We start from the raw sequence: 23,223 nt of genomic DNA on the forward strand, positions 1-23,223 counted from the left end.
AATCACAGCCCGCGGGAGAAGTTGGAGCAACGCGGGAACACTGGGTTGGCAAAACAACAAGCGTCTCTGTAAGAAAGGTTAAACCGTGTTACAGGTACAGACCCAGTCCATGGCGCGGGCCGTGAAGCCAGACAGCCTGGGCCTCACCGCGACGTTGGGCGAGACACTTCAGTTTCCTCAGCGGCAAAGCCAGAAATACAGGAGCTCCCGATTTTAGGGTGGGTGTGAGCATTGTTGAGATCATGCTGATAAAACGTGCTAGGCGCAGTGCCTGTCGCTCAGCAAAAAATCCGTAACACGGCAACATCTTTATGTTCAAGTACAGTGGGAAAATCAAGATGTGAAACTACAAACGCTTTGACCTCGTGGGTGTAAAAAGAAAAAAAAAAAACAGTCCCCAAATCTGACCATATGTTGGAATGACCAACAGAGAAGAAGCAAACGCCCAGGCAAGCAGTAGCTGGGGCTGGGCCATGGCCTCGTTGGTGACCTTTCCCCCTTGCATTTCCCAAATTTTCTATAATGACCGATTACTGCTTTTAATTTAAACTTGTTACTTGGAAAAATTATCTCCCTACTCTGCAAAACACAAGGAGAACGGCTGGCCCTTGCTGGAATTCGTCAGGAATTCCCAGGCTGATTATCTGAGTTTGCGATCCAAATTTAGTCATGGTGGAGATAAGGGCCTGTAAATGTCTGGTGGAGGCCAGGCCAGGCTGACCAGTTTGGTTGGTCTTCCTCCAGGCCAGCCTTTAGGGGTGGAGCCTTGCAGTGCTATCGGGAATGGGGGTAAAGGAAGAAGTCGAAGGAACTGCACAGGTGTGTCCCCCTGGCTGGCTAGAACAGCCTGGCTTGTTGACACTGTTTTAGGAGCAGTGGGTGAGAGAAAAGGACCATCGTTCATCAAGCAGAAGAAACCGTGATTTCCCCACACTCTCTGAATGAATCTTCACAGCAATGTGTGTTTCCTCATTTTACAGGTGAGAGAACCAGGGTCCCTTCAGAGTAGAAGCAGGTTTTGACCCCAGGTGTGCCTGCTCCAGAGTTAAGGCAGCATCTTTCAGAGGTACATTTCGTACCCTTTCCCCCAGGCCTCACTTAGGGGCAGAGTCTGCCCAGAACCCAGGCTCCTTTCTCCCATCCTAGATATCACCCACTTCTGCTGGGCCAAGGGACACTTTCCTAAGTGCCATCTAATAATTGAGATTCATTTTTAAAGTAAAGGTATTAGGGGCGGGCATATTAATCTAGGCTCTTTTGGTTATAACTCAAGAAAAAAATCTGACTTAAGAAACACCTCATACAGCTCAGTAGATCAGTAGATCAGTAGATCAGTTCTTGCTGGCTTCAGGAAAGGCTGGATCCAGGTGTTCACATGATGGGATTACGTATCTACCTCTGTCTCTCAGTTCTGCTTTCCTCTGGGTTGACATCACTCTCAGGCCAGCTCTCCCTTTGTGGTAACAAGATGGCCTCTAATCATTCCTAACTTATAACTTGCCAGCTTAGCAACCCTGTAAAAAATTTTCAGGAAAAATCCCAAGGCTGTCTTTCCTTTTACCCTTTGAGTCGAAAACCCAGTCCCTGAACTACTTACTCCCTGTCACATGCCCACACGTGATTTAAAACACCAGGTATGATGACATGGCTCTCACCCTCAAGAACCAACCAGTCTGGAGTGGAAGGCAGACCCATAGACAGACATGTTCAGACCAGGGCAGGTCTAGAGCCGCTGAGATGGACTGAATTCAAGGCATAAAGGCCCTGGATCATGCATGATGTAATGAAGGCGTTCTTCTCTCTCTCTTACTAATGCCCGGGCCACGCTCTCTGGCACATCGTATTTCTCCTCTAAGCTTCAGTATACGGAGCCTGTGCGCTGACTCTCAACACCCCTGCTGCCTGAAGCGCAGCCTCAGAGGAGTTTGGGGATAGTATGTGTCTTTTCCATCTTCCCTGTGTTCCTGCAAGACAAATAATCCTCCACAAGAATAGCGATAACAACGACTCATTTAGTGAACACCTACTGTGTGCTGAGGGTATCCATTACATCGCTGAATCCTCACGACAGGTCTTTGTGGTAGGTCCATCATGACTTTCATTTTATAGGACGGAAAACCAAGACTCGGAGACACTGAGTAGTTTGATCCCGCTCTGTATGGCCTCTCAAAGACAAAAGGATCTCTTCTCTTTCTTTTTGTAATTATTTTCCAGGATCTAGACTGAGTGGCTTTCAAGGGCATATGGGCCTGGAATATTCACGCTCGTGATTTCGCCGACCCCACCAACGGCCCATCAGGTAGGCGTTATCCTCCCATTTTACGGATAAGGGCGGAGAGGCTGCGAGCTGCAGAGCCAGGATCTGAACCAGCTCTGACCCTTGCCTCGGCATCGCTGCCTGTCTGTGGGTAAACTGTTCAAAGCGGGAGGACCGGGACGAAGAGTGGGGAGGAGAGGAAGAGCTGGGAGGCGAAAGACGAGGAGGGGAGGAGGCCAGGCTCAGGCTGGGCCCTTGACCTACACGCGGCCCATCAGTCCAGCCCCGGAGACGGGGAGTCTTTGCCTCTCCCTTCGGGCTCAACTCTCCTGGCTCTTAGAAGCTGGTTTTGGCTCCCACACAGGGACATGGAAAACATGAGTATTCCAGGCATCCACTGTGGGAACGGAGACCCGACCTTGGCTGTTAGATGCACCCAGGGGAAGCTTCCAGAAACCTGGGGGCAGCTGCAACACAGAGTGCCTCAGGCAGTCTGGTCCCCTCTCCTCAGGCCCTCCGCTCCTGGCTGTGGCCTGGCAGGTCTAAACCTTTCTCTCTCCACTGAGAACATCAGACTCCCTCCTGCCTCCTCTCAGCTGCCTGGGGAAAGCTTCAGCCATCAGAGGGGTCCAAAGAGCCTCTTGGGAGTTGGCTGGAGAGGCCTCATTCACGTGCATACCCTGTCCCCAGTGAGATGGGGCACTTGCCCCCCCAAGAGGCCCAAAGTTTGCATGCACGTGCCCCTGGAGTTGTGCAATGGGGAGGCCCCCCTCTCTGTGCCCCACTTCCCTGGAAGCCTCTAGGTGGCATCTGAGGACCATATTTTAGGTGCTTAGCGGGCTGCGTCCTGATGTCTCAGCTCAGCTCTGTGCAGGCATTTCCAGTGTGAGGGAATATCACTTGCTGACCACTGAGTCAGCGGACTCCTGAAAAATCCGGGTGCCCGCACTGAGCAGACAATGAATGATGTAGGCTCGCGATCTTGTTTCCCTAACAACACATCCTTTTGATCAGCTTGCCAGCCTCTGCTTTAAAACCCCCGCCTTACCCTTCCCACCTTGGAGAATGTCTTTGGTTTATGCCGAAGGCTACATTCTCTGGTTTGCAAGTCATATCAGAATGAAACCCTCTTTCGTGCCTCAGAAGAGTCCTGTGGCACTTTCCCGCACAGCAGCATCTACAGGTGACCAGGACAGGGTCTCCCAAATAGCAGAGCCTTGGGCTTTGCCCCTTCAGCCAGCGTGGAATTTTTGGCATTAGACACCTTCTTCCCACAAGGAATGAAAGTGAGGGGCCGTCAGATGGCGGGGGCCCGAGAGCCTCTGAACTTGCCCTGGCCCCTCGCCCCTTGCTTGTGTTGGCTGCCCATCAAGAATGCTGGCCCAGGCCTGGGAGGCTGACCGACCTCAGACTGCAGAGGGGACGTCACACTTGTGCTCAGCTCCCAGGAGCAGCTCCACATTCCAGGAGGGGCGTGGGAAGGGCCAGGCCTCCCCGAGCTGAGCTGAGCTGAGTGGGGAACTGTCAGCAGCCTGGCGGTCCCCACAGCCTCAGGCACTGGCCCAGGCCCCCCTCGGTGTCCCCCAGGGAGACCCACCCGCCATGGAGGGATAGAGAGAGATGTGACAGAAGATTGCCACCGCCCCCGCAGGACAGAAATGTCGGAAAGCTCCCAGCGAGATGTCGCAGGCCGGCCCCATCCTCCCCAGTCTCCGGTGCTAGGTATATATATATATATATATAATCTCCTCTCCATTATTCTGAGCAATTTCTGTTCTCCTTAAGCCTCTGTCCCCCGTGATCAGGAGTCCCAAGGCTGTCTAGGTTCCCTCCAGGGCCATCCCTCCAGCCTGGCCTGGCTGTCTCTCTGCCCCGGGGTTGTTTTAACTGGAGTTGTTCTTCGCAGAGTCCCCGTACTGGGGGACACCTCCCTGAGGAGGTCACACAGGAGCAGGGCCTTGGAGGGCGGGCAGCAGTTGGCCAGCAGAGGTCGGCACGGGCACGCCCTGCGGAAGGCAGCTGCCCAAGCATGGAGGCTGCGGGCCGCCTGTGGCAGGAGCTGCCGAGGGTGGGGGCCGAGGTCCCCAGGGACTTTCCCTCCTGCCATAACCAGCCTCCATCCCCCCCAGAGGTTTCCACCACTCCACTGGCTGGCGGTTCCTGGGCGGGCTTCCTCCCCGGGCTGCAGACAGATGGGCAAGGCACAGTGGAGCAGCCTGTCGGGGTGTGGGTGGGGGGCCTGGAGGCAGGATAGCTGTGTGACACTGGATGAAGGCCCCGTCCCCTCAGCACCCCCTTTCTCCATTCTCCCCAATAAACAGTGAACCTGGGAGTCCTGAGGTCCAGAGAAGCAGGCTTTCCGGGCTCCTCCTTGGGAGGGGTCGGCAGTTTCTTTCTAGAAGGTGGAGCATTGTCGCCCTCTAGTGGTCTTGGTGAGAGGCAGCAGAGACCCAAGATGGAAGAAACTGTGGGACAGTCAAGGTCCAGGTGCCAACTGGTCCACCGCCCCACCCCGCTCCCAGCAGATCCTGGGACGTCCCAGGCAGGCTCCTGCTCATGACCCCATGGATCTGGGTCAGCTTGATGAGGCCACGTTAGGGTGACACTTGGGCTGGGCTGCGGTGACGACCGAGGCTGGGGCTGGGCTGGAGCTGAGGTGGGGGAGGACTGGGGCTGGGATCGGGACAAGTTCCTGCCCTGGGCCCTGCAATGGGAGGATGGCCCATGGCCCCTACCTCTGGCCCCCACCTTGGGCCGCTGATCTGACCTGCTCGGTTTAACCCAGACATGCAACTCCGTGAGGCTCATTGAACTAAAACGCGCTGGGAGAAGCACAATAAAGAGAAATTCTCAACACGCTGGGTTAAGTGACATAGCCAGTAATGAAAGACAAGCACCATGAGAGTCCACGTGCGCGAGGGCCCTGGAGCAGTGAGTTATTCATAGAGACAGAAAGGAGAAGGCGGTTGCCAGGGGCCGGGGGTGGGGGGGCGGGGCGGGGGGAGTCCGTTTAACCGGGATGGAGTTCCTGTTTGTGACGAGGACACGCATTCTGGAGGTGAACGGTGATGGCGGCTGCACAGCAGTGTAGACGCACTTTATGCCACTGAACTAAAAAATGATTAAGATGGAGAAACAGACTCCTCGATACAGAGAACAAACGGATGGATGGGTGTCGGATGGGAAGGGGGTTGGGAGGAAAACAGGGAAGGGATTAGGAAATACAAATTGGCAGTTACAAAACAGTCTTGGGGAGGTAAGGCACAGCATTGGGAAGAGAGTCACTAATATTGTAATAACTGTGTATGGCGCCAGGGACTCGCTTTGGAAATCGTGTAAATGTCTAACTACTATGCTGTACACCTGAAACTAATATAAAATGTTATTGAATGTCAACCGTAGTTTAAACAAACAAATAAATAGTTAAGAGAATAAATTTTATGTGTATTTTACCACAATTTTTTAAATTGGGGAAAAAAAAAGAAACCCTCAAATACAGATAAGAAATGGCAATTCTGCTAAAAACGCCTCTTTGGCCATCGGGGTGACCGCCCTACACCGTGTCCCAACCCCGTGGGGCTGTCGTAGCGAGGTAACACACGCTGGGGGCTTAAACCGCGGAAATGTATCTTCTCGCAGTTCTGGAGGCTGGAAGTGCAAGATCGGGGTGCTGTCAGGGGTGGCGTCTGGGCCCCTCTCCTGCCTTCTCACTGTGTCCTGACATGAAGGGCGGGGCTTCAAGCTACGAATCTGGGAACTATCATCATTGCTGTTCAATGCAAGAAGAGTCTGGACAGTGGGAATGGCGAGAACTGACAAGAGGGGTGACCTAAGAGAGTGGGCTGAGCAGGGCCCAGAGAATTAGCACATCAACCCAACACCACGTGTTCTCTCGCCAGCCTCACTGCCAGGGAGCAGGGACAGAAATGGAAGCAGACGTGGCAACAGTGTGGCCAGCGTTAGGGCCGGGTAAGCCCAGGAGAGCACGAGAGCTCTGCTCAGGCTGAGGGGGTCGGAGAGGCTTCCAGGAGGAGGGGGCTCCTGAGGAACAGACAGTATGTGGAGAAGAGAAAGGGGGTTTGCCAGGCAGATGGATCAGGAGGTGCAGAGTTCCCGGGGTAGCTTCATTCCAGCCTGGGTGACTTGTCAGGCCAATAACCAAAACAAACAACAACAAAACAAACAGAAAACAAACCCAAACAAAAACTCCCCAAACAAAACACATACACAAGGGTATAAGAATGAGCCGGTTTGGAGAAGGTAGTGTTTTTCCTGATAAACTACGAACTTGCCTGGCTAACGCTGAGAGGATAAGTCAGACTGAATCACAAACGCAGAAGGCTCATGCTTTTTAAAATGTTAAGTGCGTCTCCTTGACCCCCTGCTCTTCCCTCCTTACCTGGGCTCTCTCTGTCCCTCCAAAGAAAAGATGCCTCGGGGCAGAAAGCAAAGAAGATGCCAGGACTCAGCCACAATAGATGCTCTAGGACCACGCTGGGTTACCTTGTGGACAGAAGGAATTGAGGATCAGCTCTGTATTCCACACCCACTTTCCATCAGCATCTCAGCACTAATACAAGCCCCTGGAATCTGGCCGTGAACTTGAGGGAGAGGGAATATCAGTGGACTGGGGTCTCCCAGTGGAAATGAAGTTGTGGGGGAAATAGGCTCATTTCACGCGCGCTGGGGTTCATGGGCTGAGAGTCCTTTGCGGTGTGCACATGCTCCCCTCCCCATGCTCACATTCACACACTCACGCGCACACGCCCGCATCACGCCTGCTCACCTGCTCTCCATTCAAATCTCACAGTTTCCATGATTCCTCCTGAAAACCTCCTCCGGCAGACCCCACCCCTTACCCTCCCCCGCAGCCCCACCACCGGCCCCGGTTAACATGCAGCCATTTGCCCACTGGTCCCTCTCCTTCATTAAACCATTCCCTCCTCCCCAGCAGGAACTCTTGCAATCCGACGCTCAGCACAGAGTGCAGCTCTTCCGAGTGCTCCGCCCTCACCCCTGCAGACAGTTCTTTCTGAGGTGGGTGAGGAAGACAGACCGGGGAGGCATCCACGAGATTTCTGACAGCCACAGACACACTTCAGGTGGTACCCGCGGGACCATTACTCCCGAGCGAGCGTGTCCTGAGCCTTCCTCGCCTCCCGCCTGCCGCCTTGTTTCAATTCTCCGCGCTCCACTTTTTGGGGGGTTCTGAGAAGGAAGGCGAAGGGGAAGTCACCCGGGGCGTGCAGGTCGGGGCTGGGGGAGGCTCAGAGCACCCATCCGCGGTGGGATGTCGGTACTCTCCCTGGTGACTAGGAGAAACACGTGGGAGAGTTGGGCTCTGTGGCCACTGCTTTTCTGTTTGTCTCTTTGCTGGACTGTGGTCTTGATCCCACAGGGTTTTTCTCAGACTGGACGGTGTGGACCACCGGCTTTATAAGTGTTACATCCTCGAGAAACCACCACAGTTGGTTCCTGCCTCTTCCGCACGCCGGAAGGAAGGATGGAGAGATCGCTTCCTCCTGGCACGCGAGGCCCTCCGTATTTAGTACCTGTCAGCTCTTCATTCAGTGAACTTTACCTGAGCCCCCACGTGTCCAGGTGTAAAAGATCCTTTCCCTTCTTATGCTCTTCGCCTCCGTAACATTCCCGTGGGTACATTCCACCTTGGTCCCTGATGCGGATAGCTACTCCTCCTGCCCAGCCTCCTTCCCCCTTCTGGACACAGCGTCTCGATTTCCCTCCGGGGAGCTGCCCACCCCACCCTGTGGGTCGGGAGCCTGATGTCATTCTCTTGGCCGAGTGCTATGTGCGTGGCCTTGGCCGATCTGTGCTTCCTACCTCCAACTGACCTCACCCCACCCTAATCCATTGTCCACGTGGCATCTGGAGGGACTGTCTTCAAACATAAACCAGAGTCTGTAATTTCTCTGCTTAAAATCCTTCGAAGATTCTTCCGTCAGGGCCAAATCTCCTTACCGAGGCGCGCAAGGCCTTTGCCACGCCAGAATTTCACCTCGAATGTCATGGGAAAGACTCTTCAGGATCAGGCTCTGCAGGCCTTTGTCCACTTCGGTGCCCTGTTTATTTTCTTCCTAGCATTTGTCACGTTTTGTCGGTTTACTTTCTCTCTGACCTCATCATGAGGTAAGCGGAGGCGGAGACATTTCTATCCCGTTCACTCGCCAGTCCCAGCTTCCCCGCCTCTGCATTCCCTCCTTCAAGCAGGCGTCCTTGACCCCGGCTTCAATAACTTCCCCTACGCAGGCGATCCCCAATGCCTTTCTCACCTGGCCACCCTCTGAGCATGGTACCCTGCAGCCTCTGTCTCCTGGACAGCTCCTCCCGGCCACCATCCAGGACCTCCTGCAAACCCCAGCACCCTCCCCGTCAATCAATTACTCATCTATCAATCAATCCAATAATGAGCCCCTGGTCCACATGGCCGTCCTCCCCCTTCAGGAGGCTGCAGCAGCCCCTCCTGGCCTCTCTGCTCCCAAGTCCCTTCAAATCATCCTCATAGAGGCCAAGTCCTCCTGCCAGTAGGATTCCGATCCTGTCACCCCGTCCCAGAGCCCTCCAGTGTCAATGTCAACAGTGCTAGTATCTGCTGGCCCTCACGGGACACTCCCAAGGCACGTTGCTTGTGCAGACAGACTCACTCGTCCCTCACAGGAGCCCCGTGAAGGGAGCTTGGTTACCAGCTACCATCCCAATGTCCTGAATGAGGAAACTGAGGCACAGAGAGCCAAAGCAACTTGCCCAAGGTCACTCAGCTGGCAAAAGGCAGAGACAGGATTCAAACCCAGGAAGCCTGGGGCCAGAGCCCCCACCCTTAACCGTGACTCCACCTTGATGCGCCCAGGAGATAAGAAGCCTCCTTGCTGAGGCTCAGGGGGCCCTGAGCGGTCGCACCTGCCCACCTCCCCAGCCGTTCTGCCACCGCTGCCCCCCTCCCACCTGCCCCACTCAGCTCCCGTCCAGCCTGCATGCTCAGCAGGCTTCCTCCCCACTCAGGGCCTTTGCACCTCGTGTCCCCAGCCCACCCCCTTCTAGTTAACTCTGAATCAAGCCTCTCATCTCAGGAACCCTAGCTGACTGGGCCACAGGCCAGTGGCTCGGGCACGCAGTCTCGTGCGCCTCCATGCGCTTCTAATAGAGGCTGTATTTATACATCTGCATAGGCATGTGAGTGACTTCTGTCCTCCCGGACAGAGCCGCCATCGTGTCATGGTCCCAACGGTCCCCGGGGCGAACACTCAGTAGGCACAGCAAAAACGTTTGTGGAATGGATGGATGGATGGATGAATCAGGGAATAATAAATCCCTTAGCAGAGGCGGTATCAAGTTCTGAAGCCGGACTCCGTGCCTTCCTCGCCTTTGCACACCGACCACCAGAGGGCGCCCTAACCTGAGAAATCTCTCAGCGGACTCGGGCTTGCCATAGGCTTGCGTGGGTTCTGTCCCCTATGGGCACCGGACCCCAGGGGCCTCAGGGGAGAACTAGATGTATTTGCTCGGTGGAAAGAACCAGCCTGAAAAAGGACTTCTCACTAGGGGGTCGGGGGGGCGGGGCTGACAAATCCTGGTCCCTTTCTCTCACGTGCCATTCAAACGTACAAACGACCCTGAGAGGTAGATATCCTTGTTCCCGTGTTCGCTAGATGAGAAGCTGAGGAGCAGCTGTACCTGGTGGCGTGCGGTGACTCACATGCCCGCCCCCTGCCTGCCTCCCCTGCATCCGGCCTCCTCCACACGGGTGGTTCTCCAAGTGCAGTCCTTGAAGCAGCCGCGCGGCCTGGGCGCTTGTGAGAAATTCATGCTCTCCCGACGACCGGCAGATCACCCCCCTGGAGCCATCCTTCCCTCCAAACCGGCTATGTCAGTGATACACACGGTGACTGCTAGCGAGCGTGCAGGCCCGCCGAGAAACCGCATGACGCCAAACGAGATTTTGAAACTAACCCAAAGAGTCCTATGTCAAGGTGCACCTTGAATGACCCGGAGATGACTGTTTTGCACCATCGGGAAGATGCCATCAGGGATAGGCTGGACGCGAGCGGAGCATCAGAGTTTGGAGAAAGAAGCTATGCTGAAACTTCTAGAAAAGACCCAGAAATAAATCCTCAGTCAAGTCGGTGGTCAGTTATTGCTGAATGTATATGGCACTCCGAACTTACAGGTCCTCGTTTAAGAATGTGGAGAATTTGTGCTTTTCGTTGAAGAAATTATAGGGATATCCTATGGCTTCGCCAAAAAAAAAAAAAAATTTAAAACAAGAAGAAATGCGTGCTCTGGGGCCCCACCCTGACCTCCAAATCAGAAATTAGGGGGTGAACCTGGCCATGTGTGTCTAAAAGCCCCCCAGGGCATTCTGAGAGACAATCGAAGGTGACAGCCCCCCTCTGCACCGCCCGTCCTCAGGCGTGGGGAACGTGGCGGTGAGGACCAAGCGCTGAGACGCCACCGCGGGACCGCGGGGGAGAGCGGCGAGAAGGCGGGGCTGCTCCACCGGGGCGGGGCGGTGGGGGGGGGTGGCCCCGGCTGACCTGAGCCCAAGACGGACAAGGCCCGCCCGCTGGAGAAACCCCACAGGACGGAAATATGGCAGCTTCTGTGACAACTGGGACCCCTCGGACAGCCCCGCGGGTGCAGGGGGTTGGGGAGCGGGGCGATCACTAACAATGCAGCTTCCCAGGCCCTTCCCCTGCGTCTCCCAGGTGGTGCCCGGGAAGCTGCCAGCTGCCATCTGAACGGACCTCCGCCCCATTCCTCTGCACCACGTGTGGGAACCTCAGGCTTGGAACCTTGGGGCTGACCCAGTGTGACTGACCCTGCCCCTCACTGGTTCTGGGACCTGATGCAAATTCTGCCCCCTGTTCGATCCTCGTATTCCTCCTGTATAAAAGGTGGTCACGATGGAACACAGAGTGGTTTCCGAAATGAGAAATGGCTGGGTGTGAAGGGCATAGGATTTTCGTCCCTGGGGTCGAGGGGAGCCAAGGAAGGGGTTAGTTAGCCCAGGAGAGATCCGATCAGGTCTCTGCAGTGTCGAGCAGGGGCTGAAACGGTGAGGAGGCTGTGCCGGGTGGGGCCCAACTCCAGGCCGGAGCCTCGGAGTCCAAACCCCACCCACGACACACAGGCGGGACTTTGGCCAACTGATTTAACCTTCCAGGGCCTCGGTTTCCTCATCCATTCAGGGGAGATGAGAGGATCGTTTATAAGAATGAAATGAGGGCGCAGCGGGTCTAGCCCTCAACCCCGCACAGCCGTCATTGTGATTCAGTGAGATTAATCTTCATCTTAACAGTTTGTGACCACATCCCTGAAGGCCCTTTGTAAGCACTTTAGGAAGAGTGTGACCCCGGGGGCACATTATGACAGGCCCTCCCTGGGTGCCCCTTGAACCAGGTAGGCGCCCGGCTGGGGACTGACGCCTGGCCTGGACTGCCACCCCCTCCTCCCGAAGCCCTGGCCGGACCCATCCCTGTGACCCAGCTTCCTGTTTGTGATGCCCACGCCAGAGGGAGGAAATCGATGCCCCCGCCCTGGGGCTGCAGGGCGGGAATGTGGACGTGCTGACGTCAAAGCGTGTCCTGGTTCAGGGAAGTCGGGGCGGGAAAGGCTTCCTGCAGGGCTGCCTTTGATCCCGGGCCTGAGCTGGGGGCGGAAGCCAGCACACTGCTGGGAGTGAATCAGGGTCCTACCCCAACACAGCCGCGTGACCCTGGGCAACTCGCCTCCCCTTCCAAACCTCAGCTGCCTCATCTGCAGAGCAGGGATGAACATGCGTCTCAGAGTATCGATCATGGGTTGGGTACCGGTGATGGAGTCTGGCTGCGGGGGGCTCCTTCATAAACACTCTCTGGCTGGTGGCACGGGAGGAGAGGGGGCAACTGAAGCCAGCCGACAGAGGCACGAAGCATCTCTGGAGGTGGCTTCAAGGAGGGTTCCCCAGTATCAAGCCTGTGACTCAGGTTGTAGCCTGGGCCCAGGCACTTCCTGGCCCAGTGACTCAGTTTCCCCAGCTCTGCAGCACCATCACACAGCACTGGCTCCTCGGCCTCGAGGCATGGCTGGTATGTGACCCTGGGGGCCTTCAAGTGACCCCCGGGGGCCTTCAACACCGTTTCTCAAGCGCTGACTATGTGCTTGGGCTTCATGTATGTGACTTCACTGGGTTCCCAGTTGAACCCAAGTAGGTAGGGACTGCGATTGGACCTGTTTCACAGAAGGATAAACTGAGGCTCGGGGAGCTGAAGGAAGTTGCCTAAGATCGCAGAGCTAGAAAGTGGCAGAGCCAGCTGTTCTCCATTGGAGGGGCCTCCCGACGTGGCAGACGGCAGCAAGCCAGCATTTCAGGGCACACGCCCAGCGGTCTCTGCCACCCACTGTGCCAGCTTGACCTTCAGGCCCCTAGGACATGAGGGGCTGACACAGGCCAGCGACACCTGTGAGCGGGTCTGCCTTCCCTTCCCCAGCTGATCACCCGCGCCCCCAGGGCACCGGGCTCAGGGCCTGGGTGGGTCTCTACTCCGCCCCTCTGCCCCGCAAGGTCGCGGTCTAGGTTCTCTACTTCCGCCTGCCTCAGTTTCCCCGTAACTGTTGAGTGATCCTTCCTGGGAAGGGCGCCGGAAGTAGTTTCCAGAACCTTCCGTGGCCCTCCACTTCGTTCTCACATCCCCTCTCTAGGACACTGTTCAGCCCTACTGGGGCCTAGGTTGGAATCCAGACTGGCCATTCACAAGCTGTGTGACCTTGAGCGTTCTCGGGGGTCTCATCTCTCTGTGTAAATACAGGAGGGTAACGCCAGCCGTGTTTCAAGGGTGCCTCAGACTATGCCTTGAAAGCACCTGGTACGATGTCTGACAGAGCAATCATTTAGTAAGTCCTGGCTGTTATTGCTGTTGTCGTAGGCATTTACTTATAAATAAATATCCAGATGACAGGAGGGCCTCCTCGGGTGACAGTAAGTGCCCGGTAGGTGGCGGTAGAAGCCTCGTTAATGCCTAAGTGAGTGCCCCTGCCCCCAAACCTCACTGCACCAGTGAGAAACCAGACCGAGAAGTCGAGGCGCCTCAGTTTCCAGGCCTGTTCGTCCCATCAGCAGATGCTTCCTGAGCAGTCCCCCGAAACGTGCCCAGGCCCAGGGAGCTGGGTGTGGGGAAGGGCAGTGACCGCTGGCCGAAGGAAACCTGGGGAAAGACATTTCAAAAGAAAGCTTGGTTTCAATTCTTTTGGATAAATACCTACAAGTGGAATTGCTGGGTTATACGGTAGTTCGGTTTTTAATTTTTAAAAAATCTCTATTTAATTAAGTAATTTATTTTTAGGCGAGGCAACCCTTGGTTGACCTCACAGATTGCAAGGACCTCGTCAGCTTACGATCCCTTATTTTTTAATTTTTTACGTCTACAGCACCTGGTCTTCCTAGGGGGTCTCCCATCCAAGTACTAACCAGGCCCAACCCTGCTTAGCTTCTGAGATCAGACGGCTTGTTCAGGGCAGCATGGCTGTGGACTGATTTTTAATTTCTCGAGGAGCCTCTGTACTGTTTTCCATAGCTGGTGCGACATTTTACATTCCCACCAACGGTGTGCAAGGGTTCCAGTTTCTCCATATCCTCACCAACACTTGTTTTTGTTTGTTTGTTTGTTTTTTGATACCGGCCGTCCTATCGGGTGTAAAGTTTTTATATGTATTTTCTTGATAATTAGTGACATTGAGCATCTTTTCATATGCCTGTTGGCTATTTGTGTGTCTCCTTTGGAAAACTGTCTATGAAATGTCAAGTCTTTAGCCCATTTTTAAATCGGGTTATTAGTCTTCTAGCTATTGGGTTGTCGGAGGTCCTTATATATTTGGGGTATATCTCTCTCTGTCTTATCAGACATGTGGTTTGTGAATATCTTCTTCCATCCTGTAGGCTGCTTTTCACTCTGCTACTTGTTTCCTTGGCTGGGCAGGACCTTTTTAGTTTGATGTTCACTGTGGCATTATTCACAACAGCCAAGACATAGAAACATCTTCAATGTCCACTGACAGATGACTGGATAAAGAAAACGTGGTGTGTACATACAATGGAATGTTCCTCAGCCACAAAAACAGAAGGAAATCTTGAAATATGCAACACCGTGGATGAACATTGAGGACACTGCGCTAAGTCAAATCAGCCAGACACAGAAGGACAAATACTGCATGATTCCACTTTTATGAGGTACCTAAAATAGTCAAACTCATAAAAGCGGAGAGTAGAATGGTGGGCGCCGGGGGCCCAGGGGCCACGGGGCGGGGGCAGGGAGGTTGCTCCCAATGAGAATAGTTTCAGTTGTGCCAGATGAGTAAGTTCCAGGGATCTGCCATACGACACGGTATGTGTGCTAACGGCACTGTACTGTACACTTCGTGATCTGTCAAGATCACGGTAAGTGATCTCACGGTAAGTGTTCTTGCCACAATATAATTAAATTAAATTTAAAAGAAGAAAGAAGGACAGCTCAAGTGAAAGCAGCCACGGACATCTGAAAAAGGGGTCGTGGGTTAAAGCAGAGGAGGCCAGGGGCTCCCCTACCCCAGCCCCAGCCACTCCTTGTCCCCCCCGACCCTCCCCCCCACAGGCCTCCCTCTCCTCACCTTTATCTCTTCTACTTCCTTCCTTCTTCCCAAAATACACGCGCTGTGCACCTGCTATGTGCCAGGCTCTGTACCACGAGCTGGGAACGCATCAGGGAGTGAGATAAAGGCTGTGCTCTCTGGAACGTCCGAGCTAAGGGGGACAGATAATAGACAGATAAATAAGAAATAAGAAAGATCCTTCCAGATCCCGGCAAGTATCAGGATCAAATAAGAAGGACTGTTGTGATAAGAATACCCAAGGAGAAGGGGTGAGGAGGGCGGGGGGCGGGGGTGTCAGCCAGGGGAAGGGGAGCCAGGCAGAGGGAGCAGCTTGAACGAAGGCCCTGAGGCATGCAAGACCATGAATGCGGAGGAGGCAGGAGGTGACAATGGGGTCAGGTGAAACGCCAGGGGTTGCCAGCCTCAGAAGGGGGACTGCAAGGCACAGACTAAAGGGTCATCTAACTGCTGTGACAACCACGACAGCCAGAGAGGGGCAGACCTGAGACCTGAGCCACTTGCGAGAAGAAGGAAGAGAGAATGGACAGGAAAATGAACGTTTATCTAGCGCCTCCTGGGTGCCAGGCTCTCTGATGGTTATTTGATGTTATTTGTAAGTACATTATTATCATCACTGAGAGGACAGTACCACTGGGATGAAACCGAGGGCCCCAGAGGGGAGTGATTTGCCCAAAGTCACACAGTCAGGGAGGGGCAGACCCGAGATTTGAGCCCAGGTCATCCTCATCTGGGTTCCCTCTGCCCAGAAGCCTCTGAGCTACCTGAGGACCATCCTTCCTCATGCCCCAGGAGCTCTCTGGCTGCAGCTCCTCAGGATCCCTTGAGCCCACCCACCAGCAAGTCCAGCCCACATGCCCCTGGGGCCCTGGCCACTCCAACACACTCCAGCACCTCTCCCCGGGTGGCCCTGTTTCCTTCCATCCTAATACTATGACAGTCGAAAAGGATCTTGTTTACCTGTGTTTGCCCATCTCCCCCATCGGACTACACCTGTGGACCACTCCAGCCCCATGCCTCAAGCCCCCAAGCTCTGCGGCCTGCGCTCCGCCATCCTGACATGCTTGTGTTTTCCTGAACAAACACGCTTTGCATGAGAGCAGGCATGAGTCCGTCTCACTCATCCCTCTCTCCCCAGAGCTTAGCACTGCCTGGCACAGAGAAGGGGCTCAGTGAAGACGAATGGATGGATGGATGGGTAAAAGACTATTTGTCCTGAGCCTGTGTTGTCCCTCTGGCTCACAGCAGTGACCCAGGTAAGAAAGTCCCCCAGTGTGGGTCCAACCAGGGTAGGGGCAGATGCCAGTGCTGGGGATAGACCATCAGCAGGTGCTGGCACTCTCTTGTATGCACAGAGCGATGATGAGTAAACCCCAGATGTGACCTACAGCACCTCCTGGAAAGGGCGGGAGCAGGTGGAGTCCCTGGAGGAGGGAGCAGGGCAGTGAAGCACGTCGAGGCTCTGACTCAGGTGGGTGCTATGGGAGTCTGAGCATCTGAGAGCAAACAGCCACCCCATGCGCGACACAGCCCTATGCAAGGAGGAAGGACTCTCACTGTGTCTCCTTGGCTGAGCCTCAGTGTGGTCCTTGAAGCAGGTGGGACTTTGCCCACGGTGCAGGGGAAAGTAACTTATCCAAGATGACCCAGCCAGAGAATGGCAGAGCTGGATGACCCAGACTTTGCTCAGTGTGCCATGTGGGGCCTCTTTCTTGGGAGATGGGTTCATAGGGGGGGTCCGGAAGGAGTAGAGGCTTGGGAGGCAGGAAGCAAGGGGCCAGGCTTGACAGAGTCCCCGGGTGCCGACTCTGTCCGGGCCTGACCCTCCAGCTGGCTCAGCACCCAGAATGACCTCCCTCAAATGCAATGTGTCCACGTCATGCTGGTCTCTGGAACCCTCGGCAGCTCCCAGTGGTACAGGATCTGCCTCAGATCTTCACTTGGCCTTCTGGCTCCTTCATCCTCTGACCCTTGCAGACCTCTCCAGCCTCGTGCCTCAACCCCCGAGTCCTGCACCCCACACTCTGCCACCCTGATATCACGATACCCCCAGAGAAGGGACAAGGAACGAATTCAAGCAACTGCCTGACACAGCCGAAGACTATGCTCCCCTCGATCTAAAGACTCTGACTCTGGAAAGCAAGCCTGAATTTTATTTGATAGGTTTCCTATTCCGTGGTTGTAACACTGATTAAATGAGCATATACTGTACTGCGAGAGTCAGGGGCTTTAGCAATGGAGATGCAAACACGGAAGAGCGTGATCAGAAAAAAAGCCTGCCAAGTTGGCCTGGGATTTGAAGTAATAGCGAGCTCATGCTGTGAATAGATTTAAACGCAAATGAACCTTGATTTGTAGCTCCGTCTGCTGAAGGGGCCCGGGGTCCATGACACCCCAATCATGATAAGCCCATCTGGCACCCAGGTCCTGGTTTCTAAATATTATTCCCCAATAAAAGGAACCAGGGCAACGTCGGGGACAACCTGGGGTTGAAACAGGAAAAATACAAGATGAGCCTGGAGCATCGATTCTTGGCAGAAAATATGAAAGTGACCAAAGAATGAGGGAGGGGGGCGGGAACGGGAGGAAGTGCGGCCTCTGAGCGGCCGGCCCAGCCGGAGGGAGAAAGAGGTTCTTGGATTCGAGATAGAGCTGAAGGCAGAGCTGGCTGTTTCCTGACGTCGGATGTGGGGCCGAGAGAAAGAGCGGGCAGAGTCAAAGGCATCTCCGAGATGTTGATCTGAGCCCCTTGGAGGCATCCACTTCTTTATAGACAGGAAACTAAGTCACAGAGAGTCGAGTAACCTGCCTGAGGTCACACAGCTGGTCACTGGCCCAGCTGGGATTTGAACGCAGGCCTCTGGCTTGAGAACCTTTGAGCGGCCTGGACCTGCTGTTGTGCTCAGCAAATGTTAAGCTTTAAGACGAATTGAAGAGGTAGAGAGAGAGAGAGCCAGCTGCCGGGGGTGGGGTGGAAAGCGCAGCTCGGGAGCACGCGGTGGGGCTCAGGAGGCAGCCATTGGGTGGATTCCGGAAAGGCTGGTACGCCGAGGCCCAGCTGCCACTGTAGTTCCACTCAGATGGCACCGGCTATGCCGGCCTGGGTGAGCCAGCCTGCTTCCCGCGTTGTCCTGGGGATGGGGACAGCACCTGCGGGTGGGTGCCTGGCCCAGGAGCTCCCACTCCCCATCCAGTGTGTCGTCACCATGGAGAGGCACCCACAGGCCCCACAGTGTTTGGGCAACACAGGCTGGAAGGGCTCCTCCTTGTTCTGGGGCCCAGGCCTAGGCATGTTGGGGTGTGGGCTGGGGGTGGGGCCTGGGGAATTCTGGGACTCGGCTTGGCACCCCGGAGGAGGGCAGAGCCGGAACCAGTACTGCCCTGCTGAGTGCCGGCACCCTTCAGCGCTTCCTCCTTCAGCCCTGCCAAAGAACAGCTGCTATCCCAGTGTGCAGACAGGGAAACCGAGGCTCAGAGAGGCAAGCTCACGTGACCAAAGTCAGACAACCAAGAAGCGGTAAAGTCGGTTTGCATCCCGAAGCCTAAGTTCTTTCCGTCTGTCACAGGCCTCTCGCTGAGCCCAGACTCAGGGCTGTCCATCCCTGAAAACCAAAAGGACTTTCATCAGTTTGGTCTCAAAACTTATCTGGCAAGTCCCAACCCTGCCCTAGGCATGGAATTTCACCGTCCTAAGCCTCAGTGTTCCGTGAAACGTTCTGTAAATTGGGGAGTGTCCACGCCTTCCTCACTGGCTGTCATGAGGCCGAGTGACAGATGGTGGGTGGAGCCTAGGGGGTCTGTTTACCAAGCCTTCTGGGAATTCTCATGTTGGGGGACCACTCTTTTAGGGCATCAACCTGACCTTGTCACTTTCCTGTTCTAGACCCTTTGAAGGCTCCCTGTCACCTTCTGGAAAAGTCCAGGGGCTTTAGCATGACCTGAACTGATAAGAAGCTATTTATTGACAGTCTTTATTATTTTCACTTACTTTGCATAGTCATACGTTTGGATGCAGAAACATCAGTGTGATTATTTATAGAAGACTCCCCCATTGGATACGTTGTGTAATACATGATGTATTTCTCTTTTTAAACCCTTTCAGATTTTTGGAATTCTGAAACCTCCAGCCCAAAGAGCTTGGGATAAAGAATCGTGGACCCTTGATACTCAAAGGCACCTCTCCAGCAGCAGGCTGAGCGCTCACACGGGTGACTGTGTTTGACCCTCACAGTGACCTAAGCAGACTCTATTACTGGGCCATTTGATACAGGAGGACGCTGTGGCTCCCAACAGTGAAGCAACTTTCCCAGTTCACTAGAACCTGAATGTCAGACTGCCACCGGGGACACGTGCGTGGGCAACACTGCCATGGTTTCTTCCTGCCCTCTTCGAAGTCTGCCAGCAGCTGGGGGCCAGGCACACAGGACCAAGGCGCATGTCACAGCTCTGCCCTCCAGCAGACTGGCAGCATGCTGGTCAGGCCCTCAGGGGAGAGATCTGGCCATCAGGGGGAGGGATCCGAACACGGCAGAGCCCTTGGACTTTATCCAGAAGGCCATGGGGAGCCATGGAAAGCGGCACAGTCAGGCTGGTGCCCTAGGAGAGCGGGGCCCAAACGTGAGTGGACGTCCCCCAGAGCCCGTTAAACACAGATCCCTGGGTCCTCCCCAGTCTCCGATGCAGTGGGTCTGGGTTGGGAGGTGGGGGCGGGAATTAACGGATTCCCTGGTGACGCTGCAGCTGGTGGTGCGGGGACCCCACTTTGAGAACTGCCGCTTTAGGGCACTATGGCGTGGAGGGTGGCAGAAGCACCCCAAGATTTACGAGAAGAAGGGCTGCCATGTATGGGGTACCAAGAATGTGCCACACGGGTCACTCAATCCTCACAGCTCACAGATGAGACTCAGGAAGGAAACCACTTGCAGGGCCCACGCAGCTGGTCGGGGACGGGGCGGGAGCTCCATCCTGGGGACCTGGGCCACAGAGGGACCCTCCCACCGCCCTACCTCTGAGGTGAAGCCTGCGATGGGCCCTGGGAGGACAAAACTGGATGCTCTGTCCTTAGTAAGCTGCTCTGACCAGTTACCAAGTCAAAGAGTCTACGGGTCAGGCGGACAGACTCTGGGGGTCCCAGGTCCTGGACCCCCACCCGTGCCCCGATGGGTCGGCAGCTGCAGCACATCTGCCTTGACTCCTTGCCATGGCAGCCGGGCAACCAGCTTCTACTGGGCCGGGTTCTACTAGGCTGCCGCAGAGGGACAGGAAGGGGTTGTCTGGGTGAGCACGAAGCCCCCCACCTGTAAGGACATCCCTGCCCCTGCCCCGAATTCCCCGAATGGCTGTATCAGGAAAATCAAGGTGACTTCCCTCACAGCCACTGTCTGCCAGCGAGTTCCTGCCCCTAGCACCTTTCTGAGGGGCCCTTCTCCCTGCACCCCCAGGACGGGATGACACTGGGAGGGCTGGTGGCTGTCCTCTCTCTGCTCCCAACGGGGCTCACTGTCCTGGCCCCTTTCCTGGCTGAATGACCTTGAGCCACAGTCTGGGCTTCTCTCACTCGCAGACTGCCTGTCTCAGAGGCTGTGGGGGGCGGGGTGGGGTCTACATAGGGGCGAGGGGTGCTTGTCCGAAGTGTGATCTTCTGAACTCATCCATAGACTTGAGACATGGTACGGCGCAAGCTCACTGGCCCAGCGAGCATGCAGCCGGCCTGGAAGGAAGGAGGTGGGACCGAGGGGCCGATCAGGAGTGGGCCGAGCTCCTGCCGTCCCAATGTGATGGTGAAGACCAGAGGCCATGATTCACCAAGAGATGCTGCGGTCATCTGAATGTTTCTGAAACTCTGCAGTCCCCCAGCCCCTGGTGAGCTCCTGGCAAGGGCGTGGACCTGGTGAGCCCATCGTCCAGCAGAGAGACCCAAAGGGCCCGAGGTGGCCGAGCCGAGGTATGCCCACTAGTGTCCCCTTCTCAGGCCCCCTGCAGGGAGTGCGTGGGGAATGCTGGGAATTGAAGCCATTCCTGGGAGCCTCTGTGACTCCATGTCCAGTACAAGCCCCAGCCCATCATCCCAGTGGTCAGTGGGGTGGCCTTCAGGCCCCATGAGCCTGCCAGGTCCCAAGTCCCCAAGCCCCGTGCCTGGCGGGAAGCACCTTGGCTGCAGAAGTGGGCTGGCCACGGCTTGTTGTGCTGTTGCTAAGCTCTGTGCTGATCGATGGGGCCTCGTGGGTTTTTCCCTCTGGTTTCATGTTCTGACGGGAACTGTGCGAATCTGGAGCGAGTTAATGGCAGCCGCAGCATTCCAGAGCCTGTGACATTGCGAGCTCCTCCTTGGCCCCGGATCCCGGGTCCACACCCTCTCGGCTGCCTAGCAGGAAGGCTGTGAGAGTGGCTCGGGCTGTGGCTGGAGGATGGTCTCCAGGACTCGACCCTCACTGTCCTTTTTAGAAGCTACCTTGCCTTCCAGGGAGAAGGAAGCGGTTTTAGGCTCAGTACTGCATTCTGCTTCTTGGTTTCACAGTTCCCTTTTCTGATATTTAAAGCTCCATACATTTTGCTCCAAAAACCTTCCCTTGGCTTCACGTACCACAATGCCCTGCGGCGTCTCAGCCAGACCCGTGTCCCCCGAATATCCCAGTGCCTGGGTTCACCTCCCCTCCCCCACCTACCCCACCTCCACCCTGTTGGNCCTTCCTTCCTTCCTTTCCTCTCTTCTTCGGGCAATAATCATGGTCTTCTAGTGTTTACACTTTAGAGAGACAGAAGGCGTTGTAAAACTTTTAAGTTATTTATACACTTATAAATAAAATGTAATATAGTCTACGGCCATGCCGCCCTGAACAAGCCTGACCCCATCTGATCTCGGAAGCTAAGCAGGGGTGGGCCTGGTTAGTACTTGGAAGGGAGACCACCTAGGAAGACCAGGTGCTGTAGGTGTAAAAAATAAAATAAAAAATAAGGGATTGTAAGCTGACAAGGTCCTTGCAATCTGTGAGGTCAACCAAGGGTTGCCTCCCCTAAAATAAATAAATAAATAAAATAAAGTGTAATATCATTTCAGGTAGAAAAGCACTTTGAAGAAAAACTAAGGCAGGAAAGGGGTGGAGAGGAGGTTAGGGCGCACTCTGTGAGAGCTGGGGGTACTGCAGATGGGCGTCAGGGGAGGCCTTGAGGACGTGAGGCTTGGGCAGAGGCCTGGGAGGGGAAGCGTGACGCAGAAATATCTGGAGAAGGGCATTTCAAGGGAGGGGACAGGCTCTTAGGGGACCAGCCAGTGAGGAGGCCTGTGTGGTTAACGCAAGTGAGTGCTGAGGAGAGCTGGCCCTGAGTGGGCTTCAGTGAGCTGTAAGGATTTGGGGTTTTCTTGCAAGCGTGATGGGAAGCTACTGGGGAGTCCAATGCCGAGAGGTGCCATGATTTGAGTCGAGGCAGGGACCCGAGCTGGCAGGCTCCTGCCGCAGAGATGTGCCAGGCCTAGGGAGGCGGGGTGAGGCCCTGGGAAGAGCGGAAGACCTGAGCGGGCAAGGTTCTTTTGGGTCCTAGACAGGCGTGGAGCCTTGTGAGCCATGGAAATAATAAACAAACCTGCTCTGGGTTGGTTCTGAGGGCAGGGGAGGTGCCATTGTCGGTTTTAGGCAGAACATTCTAGCACAGTCCAGATGTTACCTCCTCCTAGGAACCTCCTAGAGCAAGCAGCCTTCCCTTTGGCATAGAACTTCATTCTGAAGTCTTGATCTGGTTTCCCCAATATCGTGTGTCACTAAAAGCTCGTGCCGTGTGCCGGGCACCGTGCAAGCTCCGCTGCGTTAATGAGGAGGTGGGCCATTTACCACTGCTCCGCTTCGCGGAGGAGACGGCACAGAGAGGGGCGGTAACTTGCCCGAGGTCACACAGCTGAGAAGCTGGGGTTCAGACCCAAGCACCCTGGCTCCAGAGTCTGCGTGTCAAACCACGGCACCCACTATACGACGTTCTTATCGCGCCCACCTTCGCCCACCTTCACCAACCCACACACGCAGACCTCCGCGCGGCTGCGCACAGCGAGGCCCCCGCGCGGCTGCGCACAGCGAGGCCCCCGCGCGGCTGCGCACAGCGAGGCCCCCGCGCGGCTGCGCACAGCGAGGCCCCCGCGCGGCTGCGCACAGCGAGGCCCCCGCGCGGCTGCGCACAGCGAGGCCTCCAGGGCTACCTGCGGTGGAGGATTTTGCTCCAGCTGGTTTTATCTGCAGGCCTCTGTTTATTAATTCACTAAATAAATATTTATATGTGACGGCCAGGGCTGCAGGCCGCTGTGGAGGCCAGATGCGGAGCCCGTGTTTCCGCCTGCACGTTGA

General features: G+C 55.4%; 1 protein-coding gene and 2 pseudogenes across 1 annotated transcript in view; 2 read left to right on the forward strand and 1 right to left on the reverse strand.

The window, feature by feature from the left end:
• The window catches only part of ERGIC1 (endoplasmic reticulum-golgi intermediate compartment 1), a 183,141-nt gene that overhangs the window by 29,588 nt on the left and 130,330 nt on the right, over window positions 1–23,223 (forward strand). The gene's annotated exons all lie outside the window — the stretch shown is intronic.
• On the reverse strand, window positions 13,670–13,781 carry LOC120616960 (uncharacterized; annotated as a pseudogene).
• On the forward strand, window positions 21,708–21,826 carry LOC120617102 (uncharacterized; annotated as a pseudogene).

This window comes from Pteropus medius, unplaced genomic scaffold (genome assembly GCF_902729225.1).
Source record: "Pteropus medius unplaced genomic scaffold, Ma_sr-lr_union100, whole genome shotgun sequence".
In the NCBI taxonomy this organism is placed as follows: domain Eukaryota; kingdom Metazoa; phylum Chordata; class Mammalia; order Chiroptera; family Pteropodidae; genus Pteropus; species Pteropus medius.